Genomic DNA, 19,607 nt, shown 5'->3' with positions numbered 1-19,607 from the left:
TGTTGTTTAATTAGGCACTCACAATATATTTTATTATATGTATATATATATATATATATATATATATATATATATATATATATATATATACATATGAGATTAGCCACCCCACTGTTGGAATTATTTACACATGGGTTATGGACTGCCTTTATTGAACCGGGAAGCTTTGGGTGTTTTTAGTATTCACATCCTTAACTATTAACACATCCAAATAAGCACTACTCGCATCACTTGTGTAGGTGAATTTAAGGAAATCAGTAGTTGTGTTAATGTAATCCTTAAATGGGAAAATACTAAACTTATCCCCTTCCATAAAATAAAAATGTCATCCAAGTAATGCAAATAAAGCTTAAAGTTGAAAGTATGCTGATTGTTGAAAACAAAACAGATGATGATGGCAAAGTGGGAGCCACATGGAGACCCCATGGCTACCCTTTCTCTCTGCAGATAAATTGTACCATCATATATAATAAAATTATTCTGAAGCACAATTTCCAATAGTTTCACATACATATTAATCTCATCCTGTGATAACCGCTCTCTGGTTAGGTATTCAGAAACCAAAAAGGATGACAGTGAATATGAGAAAAAACTGATAACCAAACCGCAATTCACTGTAAGTGAATTGCGGTTTAGTTATAGGTATTCAGAAACCAAACAACACCACGAGACCTACACGAATGGCAAGTGCAAGGCTCCAAACAAAGAGCAAAATCCAAACCAAAAATGAGCCAGCACATATACAGTGGATAAAGATCTTATTTAATGTTTGAGTTGGCCTTTCTAATTTGAACTGTTGAACGTTTTCGTGTGGTCGCATATATCTCTGTATAAGGGACTGTTTATTGAACATTCAATCTTGGGATTCTGTTAGATTTCCAATATGTTGTCTTAATTTCATTTCCAAAAAGGGATACATGTCGGTTGGCAGTTAAGTATATGGTATTGTGGCATGGAACTGGTGGGTGTTTTTTTAATCACACAATTTGTTAAACAGCGAGAACCTTATATTGTAAAAGTATAGAGCTTGGGAAACCAAAATGGTTTATTTATTTCTTCAGAATGATGTTAAAACCCAACTTTTGCCAATGCTTTAATCTGATTTATTTACCAGCATGACCAGGATTGTGTTAGTTGTATGTTAGAGTATTTTCACTAGCAAATGGTACTGGAAAATTACATTTCTCCAGGGTTTATGTGTTTGAGCAACACAAAATAATGATGATCGGGCAGTCCATTAAGTGAGCCTTTACATTTGGTAAAACATATATGCTTAACAAAATGTAGTCATTTATTATTTATTTTGAAACTACAGGTAGTTTAGTTATATGGATTCATGTCTTATGTATCCAGGTGGGGACTACCACTGATGTTGAGTATATTGATATTGTATCAGGTTTAGGACTGGTAAGGTTTTTACCACAGTTGGTACAGACTTGATAGGTTCAGGATTATTGTGTACTGACCTTTTGACCTTGGATACTAGACTTATTGTTGAATAAATTTTCTATAGACAATTTTTGTCTTAGTTTTTCTTTTTTACTTTTTGATGACACCCATGCTTTTTTGGCTAGTGTGTTTCCAGAACAAACCATTTTTGATATTTTTGGACCTTGGGGCAGTGCCTCATTTGCTGTGCTTATGGTGTGTTGGTTAGAGATTTAATATTTTGGAGTTTAGGGACACATAATATATTACTCACCACTTGGTGCTTTTCAGGTGGGTTTGGCTATTGATAGTGTTCCTTTGATAATCGTGAATTGGGTTGAATACCCATTTTATTTACAATTTATAAAATTCAGACTTTACTAGGGTGAATACCCGGACTTGTAGTATTGTTGTGAAAAGTATAAATTATATGTTATTAAAACTTTTGACATCTTTAGCATAAACACAGTAACTTGGGCCCTTGGTCAATTTGGATTTTGCACGCACTCGAAGCTCTCCTCAGTATGGAGAACATCGATATCTGTGCAGTGACAGAAACCTGGTTCAAGGCTCCAGAGAGCACCCCAGCACTACCAGGCTATACCTCATATCATGCTTTTCGGCCCCAAAACCTGGACCAAACCACAAAAGGAGGGGGAGTTTCCATATTTATCAAGGATATCCACACCTCCAGGTCAGTGGCATTGCACGAAGTATTGGAGACCATCCATGTGCAACTAACAGTGGGCAAGACTGCTTTTCAGTTTATAGCTTCCTACAGCCCACCCTCTCAAAGTCAGGAATCCCACTCGGCTTTCCTGAAAACATTGGAGAACATGAAGATCTCTCCGAACACCATTATATTGGGTGACTTCAACTACCCAAACATTGACTGGGAGCACTACTCAAGCCCCAGCACCTTAGCCCAAAGGTTCCTGGAAATTATAAACTCAAATGCTATAGAACAACTAGTCACCACTCCCACAAGAGGGGACAACATACTAGACCTGATCATTACCAACATGGGGACTCTATGCTCCACACCAGAAGTATATCCCTCATTGGTAAGATCAGACCATAAATTAATTTCACTGGATGTCCACATCCCGACCCCACCCCCAGCCCAGAAAACCACAGTGAAAAACTTCTCAAAAGCGAACTTCTCACTTCTCAAAACCAAAGTGGAATCCTTCAAGGCCCCAGGGCCAGTGGAAACTACGGCCCAAACTGCAGAATCCTATATAAACGCATTCTACGGACATCTCCAGGAATGCATGGATCATGCTATCCCAAACAAAACCAAGACCCAATCATCCAAAGGCAGGCGTCCAGTTTGGTGGACCCCTGCCATAAATAAACTGTACAACAGAAGGAGGAAGCTACTACATGATAGAGCAAAATCCCTAATAGGGAAGGCATCTCTGATCAGTACTAGCAAAAAATTACGATCCCTCATAAAATCCTCCAAGGTCAGCTTCGAGAGAAAAATTGCACAGGACACCAAAGACAATCATAAGGCTTTTTTCAGTTATGTTAGGAACCTGGGATGCAACTCCCAGACTTGTTCTGAGTTGATTCTAAAAGACAAAAAATACACTGAACCCACAGACATCGCCAATATCCTGACAGACAGGTTCAGCGCAAACTCCCCCCCCTCCCCCCTAAAAGAGCAAGTATCTATCCCGGCAGAGGGCTGCCTCCCAAACATCTCTGATGCTCAGGTGAAGGCTGCCCTTTCCAAAGCAAAAAACACTGCTTCCATGGGACCAGATGGTGTCCCAGGTTGCGTCCTACATGAACTCCAAGAGGAACTAATCCCTCAAATAAAACAGCTATACAATCTCAGCCTCACTACAGGATATGTGCCCACAGAATGGCGTACAGCAACAGTTATCCCACTCCACAAAGGTGGAGCCTCTACGGACCCTGGAAACTATCGCCCCATAAGCCTGACTAGCTTAGTCTGCAAGGCTATGGAGAGGATCACCATGGAGCTCATAAACAAAGACATTGGGGACCTACAGACACTAGATCCTACCCAGTTCGGCTTTGTCAAGGGCAGATTCTGCCTTTTGAACCTGGTTGACTTCTTCGAAACAGTCACCAAAGCCATAGATGAAGGGGAAGGTAGTCCACACAGCCTATCTGGACCTTGCAAAGGCATTTGACACAATACCCCACTCGGGCATCATAGATAAGCTATCCAGCTTAAATATAAACCCCTATGTCACAAGATGGGTTGCAAACTGGCTCAAAAACAGAACCCACAGAGTGAGAGTTGCTGGAGCCATGTCAGACTCAAAACCATTCACAAGTGGCATCCCACAGGGTTCTGTCCTGGGACCACTCTTGTTCGGTATATACTTTTCCGTGGTACAGGCAAACGTGGGAGGACTATGGCTCACCAAGTTTGCAGATGACTGCAAACTGGGCGCCATAATCGACTGTCCAGCTGACACAAACATCCTTCAAAAAGGTCTCACAGAGACAGATAACTGGTGCCAGCGCCATGGTTTAAAGCTAAATGCCAAAAAATGTATAGTCATACCCTTTGGCAAAAACAATGTGCCCACAAATTACCACATAGGTGGAAACCCATTAAGTACAGAGAAAGTTATTAGGGACCAGGGGACCCAAGTTGATAGCAATCTCTCCTTTGAAAACCACATTGCCAAATTGGTTAGAAAGACCTTCTACATAGCCCACCTCATCACGAAGGGTTTCACATCTAGATCAAGAGAGGTAATCGTGCCCCTTTATTCATCCCTCATCAGGCCCATCATATAATACAATGCCCCTTTTGGGATGTACCTTATCTGACACCTGCAGCAATTAGAGAGACCCCAAAAGTATCTCACCAAGAGGATCAAGGGTCAAAAACAGATGCCATATGCTGCTCGGTTAAAAAAACTCCAGCTCCACTCAGTTGCATACCGCCTACTTCGAGGCGATCTATGCCTGACATACAAAGCTATGTCAAATCCAGAATTAATGGACATGCTCCACCTCAGTAAATCTAAATCCCTTAGAGCCACATGCTCGAGGGACTTGAACCTCAGCACAGAAATAAATAGAACTTGCTGGAGGGACAGGTTCATAACCCAGAGGCTCCCTTCGCTCTGGAATAGAATTCCAGTTCATGTGAGGCAGAGCACCTCACTGAATCTCTTCAAGAAGAATCTCGATAGGTGGATGGGGGATCGTAAGTTTGTCCCAGGGATTACTCCCGTGTCACTATTAGACAGAGGCACAGTAAACTAAACCTTAAAAAGGGCACAGTATACTCAAATCAAGGGGTGGCGTAAGCCATACAGAATCGGGCTAGGCTTATAATTGCCCCAGGGCAGATAGCCTAGTATGAACCTATGAACCTATGAACCTATATCATCACTAACTGGATTATACATTTTTGAGTCACACTAGCCAATTATGGATTTGGCGTCTATTATTAGAGGGCTTTCCTCAGATTCTGAGGACCTTGGAATTTTTGGTTTGGGGTCCATTAATGGGAACAATAGTTCTGGTATTCATGATCCTGGTCAGGAGTGTAAATTAGCTTTTATTAAGCTTACCAAAGAAATGAAACAACTGAGAAGTAATGTGTGGAATCTAAGATTATTTAGGGCCTACCAACAGAAGACGATTGTACCAAGCCGGCTACGGCCGATGGTATCACAGCTGGATCAACTAATATTAGATCAGTGGTTTGAAGTACAGCAACAAGCCTCTATGGGCTTTGTCAATATATTAGCAGCCCACTATGAAAGAATGATAGAACAACAAACCAATGAGGTACTTAGTGTAAGTGAGGGGTTCCAGAATTACACCACTTTGTCATGTTATAATTCTTGTACAACTTAATCAGGATCTTTCAGAGTTGGAAAAAATTTTGAAAGATAAAAAAATCAAAAGGTTCAGTAGAGATGTGGGGGGCTATGACAGAGGGAAACCCTTTGAGATTCGTCAGAAGGTTACATTTCTAACCCCAAATCATACTCCTAAAGGGCCCAGACCAGCCAGGACCAAGTCTATATTGAAAAAGAGGAATAGAGAATCAGTCACCTCTGATGATGATTCGTCCTCCAACACAGGCTGGGAAGATAGCCACACGAGGATGTCTCCAGTCCCCAAGAGGAGCAATATTGAGAATAATCTGGAAGGGGGGCTCCCTTTAGGTCTAAATCAAGAAGAAGAGGGGGGAGGAAACACAAGTGCAAAGGTACCATCAGATCTCAGGGGAATTCTGAATATCATGACCAAGATTTGAATATTCATTATGACAATGTACATAATATTCCCTCTTTGATACTTACAGAATTGGACATAAATGTTCACAATAAAGGTTTAAGTTTTGTACCAGGTTTTTGTGTACCAAAACAGTTCTTTGCACAAGATGTGACCAATGTTTGCCGTATTTTGAATTTAAAACTATATTTTCATGATTTGGAGGAGACCATCAATGAAAATACTGACCTCAGATCTTTCAAATTTAGGCCATCAACTTTTAAATCACCCATGTCACCTATTGTTTCAGCTTTTCAAAACAATATACATCTAAACTTTAGTAAAAATAATATTACCAAAGATAATATCAGTAGGGATGAACAGTTGTGTATTGACAAACTCAGACTGAATAAGAACATTGTGATTTTGCCAGCAGACAAGGGAGGGGAGGTTGTCATTCAAGACTGGAGTCAATACCATGCGGAAGCACAAAGGCAGTTATCAGATATTAGACATTATATGATTATGCATCTGGACCCAACATCAAAGTTCAAACATGATATTGATCAGTTTTTGGACTCGGCTGTTCAGGAGGGTATTATCTCCGTGAATACTAGTCAACAACTTAAAGCAGACCATCCCAGACAACAATATTTGTATTTATTACCCAAGATCCATAAAGTTCCAGTCAAGCCACCAGGCAGACCAATTGTTTCTGGCAGGGGCTCATTGACTGAGCCACTTTCAGAATATCTTACAATACATCTCAAACCTTTGCTCAGATTGGTCTGTGCCAGAATTTAGGATACTACTTAGTTTCTAGCCATTATTTCTGAGATGCAATTGGAACCCGACTGGCTTCTGTGCACTTTGGATGTCACCTCTCTATGTACTAGTATTCCCCATTGGGCAGGTTTAGCTGCCCTGCAATATTGGTTAGACAGAGCTAATCTTTACAGACCAGGTTTTAACACCCTTCTTGTCTGTATGGCAGAAATAGTATTGACACACAATGTTTTTTATTATCAACAACAATGTATTTGGTAGGTTCAAGGCACTGCAATGGGGGCATAATTTGCTCCCATTTATGCAGATCTATTCATGGCCTGCATAGAGGAGCATTTAATTTATAGCAGTCATAATATCTTTTTGAATGAGATTGACATCTGGTGCAGATATCTTGATGACTGTTGGTTGGTGTGGAAGACTGATGTTGCATTTTTATTAGAATTTGTGGAATACCTCAATCAAAACATGTGGGGTATAGAGTTTAAGATAACTTTTGATAAACATGAAATTACTTTCCTGGATGTATTGATTAGACAAACTAGTACAGATACATTGGAAAGTGAGGTGTTTAGGAAATTTCCGCAATTTAATGCACTTTTACATGCCACCAGCTTCCACCCACAGCATTTCATCAGGAATATTCCTAAGTCGCAATTTCTTAGGATCAAGAGAATCTGCTCAAGCCCTTCCACGTGCAGCGAGTATAGACAGGACCTTGTAACCAGATTTAAAAATAGGGGATATAGAGCAGGTGATATTTGCAGGGCCAGCCAATTTGCTAATCAACAGGACAGGGGCCAATTGCTCTCATATCAGCAATGGCCAATCAAAACCAGGCATGAATAGAGGCTTGTGGCAACATATGGCAGGAACATTAAATCTTTATGGATATTATTGCTAACACTGGAATGTTCTACAGTCAGACAGCAAACTTAGGGAATATTTGAATGACAACTGCTCCTTCTCTTTCCGCAAGGGTCTTTCTTTGGGTTCATTGTTTAGTCATTATAAAAGATGGAATGAGGTTGATCATTCTTTAACTCAAAGAACAATTACTGATCAAAAATTGGTGGGGTGTAACCCATGTGGACATTGCACATATTGTCCTAGAGTATTCAAGACAGACAGCTTCAGTAGCCAAAGTTCACCCATTGTTTATGACATCTCAGTTTTTGCCAGTTGCAATACCAGTTGGGTTATCTATCTAGCAAAATGTACATGCATGGCCTTTTATGTGGGCCAGACCTCACGGCCTTTAAAGCTTAGAATAGGGGAACATCTTAGTGATATTCAAAATAAAAAGCAATCCAGTGTCTTATACAAGCATATTTTGAAACATGTTCCTGGGATCTTTAGATTCACTGTAATTGACTGCATTAAGTATAAAAGTAAAGATAAAGCCACTACATGAAATGCTTAATAATAGGGGATAAAAGTGGATAGTTAAGTTAGGTGGGCTGTTCCCACCAGGACTAAATGAGCATTTTTGAATTAATTTTCATCCAATCATATGGTTGCACACAAGATGGCACTGTATTTAAACCACAAGTTTTCTATTTATTTTATATTTTTGTCTTTATCACTGAAGAAGGCGTTTGCCGAAACTGGTCTGATTCATGTGAATTGAATTTTTTTGTTTTGGAACATTAAATAAGATCTTCATCCACTGTATATGTGCTGGCTCATTTTTGGTTTGGATTTAAGTATTCAGAAAACCAAAGGAACCCAGTTTGTTGTAAGATCACCATATAAAAATTCTGGACATCAGTAGTAAGAAAGATATCATTCTTGTCAAACACCAGCCCATTAATTTTCTGCAAAAATTGTCAAGAATTATGGCAGATATATGGTTATTCTGCTACCAAGTGTTTCAGGTTAGTATCTAAAAACCTTGCACAGGTGCTAGAAATTGAGTCCCTACCATCAGCAATAGTCTGAAAATGAGAGTTGGAAATGTCCTTATGGATCTTTGAGATCCCAAATATTATGGGTAACAAAGGGTGTCAGTACTTAAATAATTTTAATTCATCAATCAAAATCTTCCCGTCAATGAATAAATCCTTACGTTGAACCCTGATTTTATAATATGCCATATTTAACTGATTTTTACTGGCCACTTCATACATATCCACATTTAATAGTGAAAGCATGTGTTGCCTGTAATCATCACAGGACATGAACATCAAATCACCACCCTTATCAGGAATCATCAGTCTAACATTCTGGCTTTTAATGAATTTTAGAGGCTCGATTTTATCAATTGACATGTTTGAAACATTATTCCCAAATCTTCCTCCCAAGACATTATGAAAATCAAATTCACATACTCTTTCAAAAAGAGCCAAGGTAGGATGTGGGGGGGGGGGGGCAAGGGTTAAAGGTGCTAGAAACCCGAAAAGGTTGTGACACTAACTCAACATCATTAAATAAAAGAGCCAGATTTAATTTATGTAAATATAGTTTTTAGTCAATCAGAGCCTCAGCTATATTAGTTCTACATGATGGCAGAAAAGTGGCTCCTTTTGAAAAAAGATTAGCAACAAATTTGTCAAATGGGCTTTTGGAGTAATTATACACATGAAAATCCTCACCATCATTTTTAATAATATGAACTTCATGTAGTTCTGTTATGTTAAAAAGGGGACTCATATCTTCAGATGTAAAATTTACCTCCTTTGGCCCAGGGGCTGTCAATTCCATTAGTTGGTAGGAGAGGGCCTGTTCAAATTGCTTGTGTGTCATTGTTTAAATCTCTGCAGTATGTTCTGTTCCCCCTATATCCCATTGCTTTGATTGAATTCTGTTCTTCAAGTGCTTGGATTGCTCAAAAGGAAAACCCATATGATACGCTACATCCTCAAACTGTTGTTGATTAGATGAAGTTGCATTACCTTCATAATAATTAACCGAATGATTGTTATCTTGGCCATCATAAGGTGCAGATTGGTCAGGGTGGATTGTTGCAATTCTTTTATTCCCCACAAGTTTGCAATTCAGGAGGATCAGGATAGGCAGTCCCCTGCAAATATTCAGTCCTGTCCCTTTCCAGTTTCTTCATCTTGGTAGCTCTCAATACTGGAAAAAATATGAGCATGTTCCTGAACTCCTCATACCTCAAGTCATGTAATATGTCAATATTTAAAACATTAACCTCGGCTGAAAGTTGAGCAATAAATTGGAATTGTATTTAACCACCACCTCCATATACTCGCACCCTTGTCTATCAAAGAGTGCGAGTAATTCCCTATGGAGGGATGAATTTCTCTCAACACTAGTGGGATACCACCAAAGTCTAAGACCTTTAGGGACCCTTTTAAGATGAATATTCTCCAGCAAATAAGCATTCTCCAATTGGAGTTTTTTTAGCTTCAACAATTTGCAGTCCAGTTCGTCCAATTCATCAGTTAGGTTATCCTTACTTAGGGACATTGAATTTTGAAAAGTAAATTGGTTCTGAAGCCAGTCCGAAAGTGTTGGTACATCCCTGCCCCATTGTCTAACTGGAGCTGAAAACTGTCCCCCAGTTGCTGAATCAGGGGCATGAAAATTCGATGCAATAACAGAGTTGGAAGATAAAGTTAAAGCAGGTAAACTACCTCAATTAACATCCCCTGTCCTCATTCCATGAAGGGAAGCCAAATCATCAAGGTTCTGGGTTAACTGCTGAATCAAAGCTGTTAAACTGCCAACTGTTTTGTGCAAATCCACATCCAAATTGTCCAACAAAAAGAGAAGGAGTGGTAAAAGGTGTATTATTGGCCATTATGACCCGGTTAGATATATTTTAGATGGATCTCTATATGTACAAAGGATACTGTCTTTTAAAAAAATGGTTTTGTAGGATTATGTGATTTTCAGGATTTTTATTCACTGATGATGTGGGCTATCACTTCATCTAGAAGGGTCTCTGAGCTACAAACTCTCATAGTGGTGGAACCATTTTTCATATTCCAGCCAGATAGAGTACCACTCAGGAATAATCCATCCTTTATGCCCAAAGTGGTCATAGATACAGCCTTTAATCAAGCTGTACACTTGCCCACATTCTTTCCCAAGCCTCAGTGCAGGGGGGAGAGGAATCCTTCACTCCTTGGATGTGCACAGACACTTTCACTACTATCTTGACAGAAGTAAATCTTTCAGGAAATCAGAACAACTCTTTGTGTCTTTTGCTTTGGGCTGTGAAGGAAAACCAGTCTCCAAACAGACTATCACCAAGTGGATCTTCCACTGTATTTCCTTTTGTTAAGGCCATCATGGCAAGAAGCCTCCTGGAACTGTAAGGACTCACTCTACTATGGCCACTTCTATCTTTTCTGCCTCCCTGAAATGGGTACCTACCAGGCATCCTGGAAGCTGCTACCTGGTCATCTGTGCATGCCTTTACCAAACACTACTACTTATCAGCCTTTTCTAAGTATAGAGTAGGATTTGCCACTGGCATCTTGTAGGGCATCCTCTTTTCTCCATAATCTACCTTCCACCCTCGTCTCAGCTTTGGGAATCATCTCATAAGTCAGGACTGCAACAGTGAAACACGAAGAACATAGTACAGTTATATACACTTACCATAAATGTAGATGTTTAAGTGTATTCATTGTTGCAGTCTTCTTTCCATCCTTCATTCCCCCTTTTGAATGCAGTAGTAGTCTGCTTCTAATTTCTTCACTTACCTGAGGACAGAGGTTTACCCTGCAGGCCCCTTTTTGTACCTTTGTCCCTTGCTTATGTTTCATTGTGAGGGCTCCTACCTTCTAAGGGGCAAGAAAAATACTGATGTAATGGTATGAGCTGACTCCCTTTATACCAAAGCATACTGACATCAGGGAAGGATGTCTGCCAGCCTTAGGAGGAGGGAGATTTTTACTCTGGTATTCAGGCTGGCCAAGAGCTTCCACAGCAGGAAATCCCACAAGTCAGGACTGCAACAGTGAATACACTTGATCATCTACATTTATGGTAAGTATACACAACTGTGCTTTGTTTCTGTGAGACCTGTCCCTGAGTTCATCCAGTTTGTGTGCCATTCATTCATATTTTATTTGCTGTTCCACCATTTTTGTTTCATTGAATTTTCATTAGCTTGCCTACCTTTTATTTCCTATGAGTGCCAGATTAAAAGTCCTCCTGCCTTCTGTTATTTGCTTCTCTATATTTTCCAAACAGGGAACCGATATTGTGAAAGCTTCTGCATGCAATTCATCAGTCTTTCTGTTTGTCTCAGGTGACTAAAGAGTTTTCTCCTTCAACTGCCATTACTATTTGCCTTTTCTGCCTCTAACCCCAGTGCATTGCTTTCAGTTTCCTTCTGAGGTTTCACAGCTGTTCTCCATTTTACTTCACTTTTTCTCTTTGTTGATCTTATGGGTATCACAGACACTTCAGCTACCAGTTTCTGTTAGCAATTTGTAGTAGTTTTCAGGTTTTTACTGTTTTAATCTGTTCTCTGCCAGGAATTTTGTTTTTAGCTGCTTATACTGTTGCCACCCTCCTGGAATACCTAGATACTCCCAGTGTTAGTATTCTTTTTATTTAAATGTGGACACTCTGGGATTAGGCACCTGCAGTACTGGATTTATGTAAATAACATATACGGACAGTGTGTGATTAGGTACTTCTATTGTTGGGATTATTATTTTACTATGGAAGGTGGACATTGTGGCAATAGACACCTTCAGGATTGGCATTATTTACACGTGGGACATAGACACGCCTGAATTAGATACCGACATTACTGGATTATCTAAATGATATATGTGGGCAGTATGTGTGATTACACAGTCTCAGTGCTGGTGTTATTTAAATGTGGGAAATTGACAGTTATGGGATTAGGTGTCCATGTGCTGGGATTATTATTGATATTTAATATGTGCACAGTATAGAATTAGACACCCCAGTTTTATTTTTGTTTACTTCTGGCATGAGAACATTGCAGGTCTGGTACCCACAATGTTGTGATTATTTATGTGTGATGTGGACAGTGTGTAGGGTTAAGTACCCCCACAGATGTGATCATTATGTACATGTAGGATGAAGGCAGTGTGCAATTAGTCCCTGCTGTGTTGGATTACTATTTACATGTGGGATGTGCACATGAGATTAGCATCTGGACAGTATGTGATTGAAACCCCTAGTGTCATGATTATAATTTACATGCAAGACATGGACAGTGTATGATTAGGTGTCCTCAATTATGTGATTAATGTGTACATGTGGGATATAGACAGTATGTGCTCAGGCATCCCAATGATGTGCTATGTGTACAGCGTGGGTTAGGCACCTTCGGTACGGGTTTATGTGGTACATGTGGACAGCAGAGGTGATTAAGTACCTCCAGTGCTGGTATTATTGTTGAAATATGGGAGTTGTACAGTAGGGGACTAGGCAACCCAGTTTTGGAATTACTATTTATGGTAGTATGAAAACAGTATGAAACTGATGCTCCCAGCATTGTGGTTAATATTTACATGTGTGACAAGAACAGTATGTGATTAGCTATTCCCAGTAATTTGATCCTTATTTACATATCAGATGTATGCAGTGTGTGGACCTGCTCACCACTGTTTTTACTACTATTTACCTTTGAGATGTAGACAGTGTGTGTTATTATTATATCCACATGGGATGTGCACAGTGTATAAACACGCATCCCCGTTCACTTTTATTTTGTGCTAACCATCCTGGCTGCATCTTACAAACTTTGCTTAGGACACCATGGTGAAATTTCTGGATTCCACCATTAACAGACCTTTCCTGTCTGATAAGCAGGTTCAACAGGTGCTGTCAAAATATGGAAAAGCAGGACAAAACCTTCCCTATGTGGATGTAAGGTCCTGTCCTTCTCAGACTTCCTTCACTGAAACATAGGGAAAACAAAATCATATATGTTTCTCACCATGACACACAGCAGCAACAGTGGAATGCTGGGAAAACGCAACCCCTCAGTCAAGATTCCAACAAGGTTGCTCAGCTAGATTTTGGGGTTGTCAGTGGTTACCAGGAGGCTGTGATCAATCACAGTGTAGATAGCAGCATTCCTGAGACCTTGTCTGACTACCCCCTTCCTGAGGTAGTAAGGAGTTGATTCTCCCCTCACCTGAAGGCTTAGAGAGTGATGACAAAAGACAGACTGGTCATAAATAAACTAATTCCAAGCTCACTCTTCCTCAGACTAAGGGGAATACTCCAGGATGTCACTATGTCATACTTACTATATGTTTCCTATTGCCAAAACACCACCCTCAAAATTTCAAGGATTGTTTACTGTCCTCAGAATTACTGCAGGCACCCCAGAAGGCAACATCACCCATCTGTTGAGTCACTTACCAGCAACCAGTACATCCTTTCACTATTTAATCATTCTGTCTTGGAGAGTGCGTACTTGACAACTAACACTTCATTCACTCACAATACTTTGATTTATACTGGTAAATGCTACAAAGTATATTGTTAGTGTGAGACTAATAGATTCATGTTAAGAACCTACCATCCCATCCAAACATCATTATAATACTAAACACACAATTAACAAATAAATACTTTTTTTGTAGTTGGACAAGCCCCCCCCCCTCCCCCAACTCATGTAACTATACTAATTCATCTCTGGGTATAAGAAGTGTTTATGACCTAAAAGTTTCTTCTTTGATGTTATAGTACACAGAGAAAAAAAAGTCTGTGGGATCCGAAATAAATTACATAACAGGCAGCAGGCTTTCTCTCCCTTCCTTGCTGTTCAAACAGGAGTACCCCAAGGCTCCATACTTGAACCGCTCCTTTTCAACAGTTTTATCAGCAACCTACATTCATCCTGCAGTCTCTCATCTGTAATACAATACGCAGATGACTCTACTCCCTTATCTATCTCCAATACTATCTCTGAACTGCACACATTAACAAACTTCCTTTATCTCTGTTGAAAAATGGCTCAGAAACAATCAAATAATCCTTAACCCTAAGAAAACTCAACTCCTTCTCTTCCTACCTCAGACACTCTCTCACCTTAAATCCAACTTTTCTCTTTCCTCCCTAGATGGCACCACTATCTCCCCTGCCTCACACACCAAACTCCTTGGGGTAATAATTGATGACCAACTAAAATGTGACTTGTACATACAACAGACCATCAAAAAAACCCACCAAAAGTTTTATAGAAACAAAAAATTTCTCACTAGTGCCACTAAACACGCTCTTGCGCAGGCATTTCTCTTACCCAGTCTTCTATACGCTTACCCCATCCTTATCAATATCCAAACTACCTCAATGCAGAAACTGGAACAAACATACAACAAAATTGCCAGATTTATTCTAACCAACCACTCTCATTGCATCACTGTCTCTCACTAAACAAACTTCAGTGGCTGGAATTTCCGCACCTTCGCCTACAATCACAATTCCACACTACCTTTTCCATACTCAACAACCCCTCTGCCTGCCCTGCTCTTGCCTCCCATGTTATTCCCTACACCCCCCCCCCCCCCCGTGGCCTCTCCGGAGTGCTGATCAGCATCTTCTCTCAGTTTATAAACCCAAAAGGAATATTGGCAAACTACTTTCAAACACTCTGTCTCACTAAATTGGAACAAACTCTCTCTCCATATTAGATACAATCTTTCCTTTTCCTGTTTTGAAAAGGAGCTTAAATCCCATCTACTAAACTTGAAATTATGCCATTGCATTGACCACACATAGTCTTAGTCTCTTCCACTGTATAACCTGTTGCATCTCCTAACTTTCTTTCTTTGTTAGTAACTTCTGTTTAAGCTAACCTCCTAAACCCTCAGCTCTACTACTATAGCCCCCTCCCATTCTCCACACTATTTATACTCCCCCATTTCCTATCAATGTGTATACATTGTCCTACTTTTGAACAACGATTATCTGTTTGTTTTTACTGTCATATGTAGTAAATTTTAGCCCACTACTATCTGTGCAACCCTTTATGTTCATAATTGTTTTCTTTTGTTTTTCTCTTTATGATTAATTTTGTATTTGCATTGCTATTTTTAATAGTTTTGTCCTGTATGTTTATCTTTGCTTATGCTTGCTGGGGCTCTTTCCCCTTGGGTCTCCACTGAAAATGGGTTGCTTATTATCAATGCAATGCAAATAGTTAATGACCTTTTTTTTACAATTATTTTCTATTGTGATTGTTATTCAATATTTTTATACTGTCACTTTATTTTTACTTATGTTTGCTGGGGCTTTTCCCCTTGGGTCTCCACTGAAAATGGGTTTGTTTGCAAACTCAGTTGGACTAACCTGGTTAACAAATGTGAAATAAATAAATAAATAATAAAATAAAACTTTAGATTGTGACTTACATTAATATTTAGTCAGAAGCAAAGCCGGATCATAGTCAAATGGGACCTCAGGCAGGGTAATGGACTCCCCCCCCCCCCAGCCATTCCAGTGACCCATTACTTGGCTGTTGCTCTCAATTATTATGGAATGTTGTTTAATACTGTCAGTGCACATTTATTTTTACCTCTACAATGATCACAGATTTGGATTTGGATTTAATTTAAAATGATTATTTCAGATTTTACAGCATAAAAAAACACCGACTGCAGTTTGCTAGGGTCTATATCACATAGTCGAAGTATGACAACTTCGAACGTGATATGGTTGAAACCATAAGTTCGAAGTTGTCATACTTCGATTGTAAAAAAATAAATAAATAAAAACAAAAAGAACGTACCTGAGGGTTGTAAGAAGGGGGGCAAGCCCTCCTGCACCCCCCACGTGGAGGGCTGCACCCCCCACTCTTTAAAATATACCAACTATGAGGTTGCGCTACAGTGCAGTAAAGGAGATTTTCCCTTTACTGCACTGTAGTGGGACCTTGGAGTTGGTATATTTAAAGAGTTGGGGGTGTGGGGGTGCAGGGGGGCTTGCTCCCCTGCATACAACCTTTTATTTTGTTTTACCTTTTTTAAAATTTTTTTACACATAGTCGAAGTTCTGTAACTTCGGACATATGTGTTCACGCATATGGCAGTCGAAGTTACGGAGTTTCAACTATGTGATATAGACCCATGTGCTACACAGAACAATCTCACAATGAAGCAAACATAGCATGTGCAACAGTAAACAACTCCGCCCTTGAAACTCAAAATTCTTGAAATGCATCTGGCAACTCATTAAGCTACAAGACGTGGGCTGGGACTCATAAATAGCATATATATATATATATTTATATATTGAAGCCCTGATCAGCATCATTGAGGAACACCCAGGAATTCAAAAGAAATTTGAACTGCATTTTCTAACAGCTTAGGACAGCCCACAGGATGCAAGTGTGTTTCTTCAGGGACAGCCTAGGTGCACTGTCTAGTGAAGTGACTTTGGTCAGAGTCACATAGTAGTAGATAAATGAAGGCTGAGGGAATCAAACCCTTAACTACAAAAACAGCTCATAGCCTTTCTCATCCAAGCAAACATTAAACTCTTACACTTTATTCTATCAATTTTATTCACAGCAATATAATAAACACACTATAAACAATCAACAGAGCAAGGAAACCAAGGATCGTACTCAAAGAACATGGCTCATAAAATGATGTTCCTGTTTACCACAGTCAGTTCCTTCCTTTACTCCATAACTACAGAAAACTAGTTTTTATGTGAGTGCGTATATACACACACACACACACACACACACACACACACACACACACACACACACACACACACACACACACACACACACAGCCATTAGTTACAAGCCACTTGCATGTCATTGTGCCTCACATACATGCCTTAGTACAAGTGAATGAATACATTCATAAATAATAGGCCAGAAATGTATCTTAGCTTTCTGCTGTCAAAACCATACAGTGGAATCCATTGCAAACCCTTTCTAATCTCTCAACATCTTAAATCACAGACAAAGGCACAAAAATCAGGAACAGATTTTAAATGTGTCTCTTTTACACAAAGAAAGTCACTAGAATAAAAAGGCTTTGCATTAGCAAACATTTTCTAAAGGATACAAAATCTGAAATTCATGCCTGTCGTTGTGGATTGCATTCATTAAATTTGTCAGAAAGCCACACATTTTATGAGACAGACAAAAATACCTCTCAACTTCTTTGTTCAAGAATTCTTGACAAACCTAAAAATGAGGAAACAAAGGCAAAAATGTTAAATACCACTCTCATTTAGCCGGCACCCATGGGGCAGATAGCTATAGTTTCTGGTTGTTTGAGACTTACTATTAAAAATAGGTCTGACTAATACTGTACTCTGTACTATTTGTTTGGTTTGACTTTTTCTTAGTTTGGGGAGAGAGGAAATTTAGTCTGCATGACAGCCCGCTGAAAAAGCCATTAACCATGCCTTTACAAGATCTTCATTGACTGTACATTCTAAATAGTCCTTGTGCTTTTCTGGTGCTTTTCTCATCAGGATGGAAGGGAACTGGGACTGCTGAGATTAATAGGTGAGGGCATCAAGCCTCAGTGTAGCACAGCAGTAAACAATTGTCCAAAGGTTTCAACTCCTTGTAAAGAGCCATGGTGGCAATGTTGTGGTCTCTTAGACCTGTGATGGACACATGAGCACAGACATGCACACACGCATACACACACGCACACACACGTACACACACACACACACACACACACACACACACACACACACACACACACACACACACACATACACACGCATACACACACACACACACACATATACATACATACACACACGCACACATATACATATACACACACATATGCACACACACACACACACACACACACATACACATACACACACACACACACACACACACACACACACACACACACACACACACACACACACACACACACGCACACACGCACACACACACACACACACACACACACACACACATATACATACACACACACACACACACACACACACACACACACACACACACACACACACACACACACACACACACACATATATACATACACACATGACTGCTGAATTGTCTAACTTAAAACAACTGTTCCATCATTAGTGCAGATGCTGAGCAGCCCGTACATTAACATACAGGGGAATGCAGCAGCAGCCACAGAGCACCAAATATCTCTTCCACCTGTTCAAATAGCATTGTAATTCAAATCTCTCACACTTGGAAGTAAACAGTAATGCAGCAGATTTGCTTCATGTTTTATCTGTGCAGGTACAGAGCACATCATTGCGAGCGAAAGTGAAAGTGTCAGCGTGAATGCTGAGAAAATGTATCCAGGTTTATGTGTGTGTGTGTGTGTGTGTGTGTGTGTGTGTGTGTGTGTGTGTGTGTGTGTCCAGTATAGGTCTAAGAGACCACAATACTTTGCCACCTTTTCTCCTTACAAGGAGTCAAAAGCTTTGGACAGGTATAACAAGTGTGCATGCTGATTGACTGGAAGAAGGTGTGTACATTTTTATGGAAGTCATGAACTTTTGTTTATATAGTAGCAGATCTTTTTTTACTTATTTTTTTAGGGATGGCAGTAGAGAGAGCATTTTTTTTCTTTTTACAGCAAGGCCAGTTCTCCAGCTGCATCAGGCCTTAGGCAGCTGTCTAAGTTGTGTTATGTTGGATCCAGCCCTGCTCAGCAGGAGGGGCCATATCTTCCCTCTGCCTCTGGTGTGATGACGAAAACATGCTTCCCCATCCATCCAAGCTTATGACTGGTATATGACCCCTAATAGCTACCACCATCCATAGAGTTTACTATGCATGTAGGGAATGGAAGTAGATTGCCAGAGTTTTCTTCCGTTTTGCACTCTCACACACACACACACACACACACACACACACACACACACACACACACACACACACTTGCATATTCTGTATGTATACCTGTGGGTAATTTAGATTTACCTATCTGCCTACTTCATGTGTTTGGGAAATGGGAGAAACCCGAATAATTGTAAAAAATACATCAACATAGGATGGACATATAGACTCTGCACAGAAGGCACCAAAACTGAGAATTAAACCAGAGGACCTTTTGTGATGAGTTGCAGGTTTTTGTACTGTGCCACCTGTAGCTAGAGGTAGATCTAACATGACACATACCATGTCATGGTTTTATTGTTAATTGTATACTGTGGTTAGTGATCAGTCTTCAGCAAGGAAGCAAATTGTGTTTGTGCTGTGATAATAAATAAGCAGTGTA

At 39.8% G+C, this 19,607-nt stretch overlaps 1 protein-coding gene across 1 annotated transcript in view; it reads left to right on the top strand.

The window, feature by feature from the left end:
• Positions 1–19,607, top strand: part of PROC (protein C, inactivator of coagulation factors Va and VIIIa) — a 216,663-nt gene that overhangs the window by 195,725 nt on the left and 1,331 nt on the right. The window lies entirely within an intron of this gene.

Source organism: Protopterus annectens, chromosome 4.part1 (genome assembly GCF_019279795.1).
Source record: "Protopterus annectens isolate FY-2018-M chromosome 4.part1, PAN1.0, whole genome shotgun sequence".
In the NCBI taxonomy this organism is placed as follows: domain Eukaryota; kingdom Metazoa; phylum Chordata; order Ceratodontiformes; family Protopteridae; genus Protopterus; species Protopterus annectens.
The sequence above is the reverse complement of the archived record's forward strand: the minus strand, read 5'-3'. Positions and strand labels throughout refer to the sequence as shown.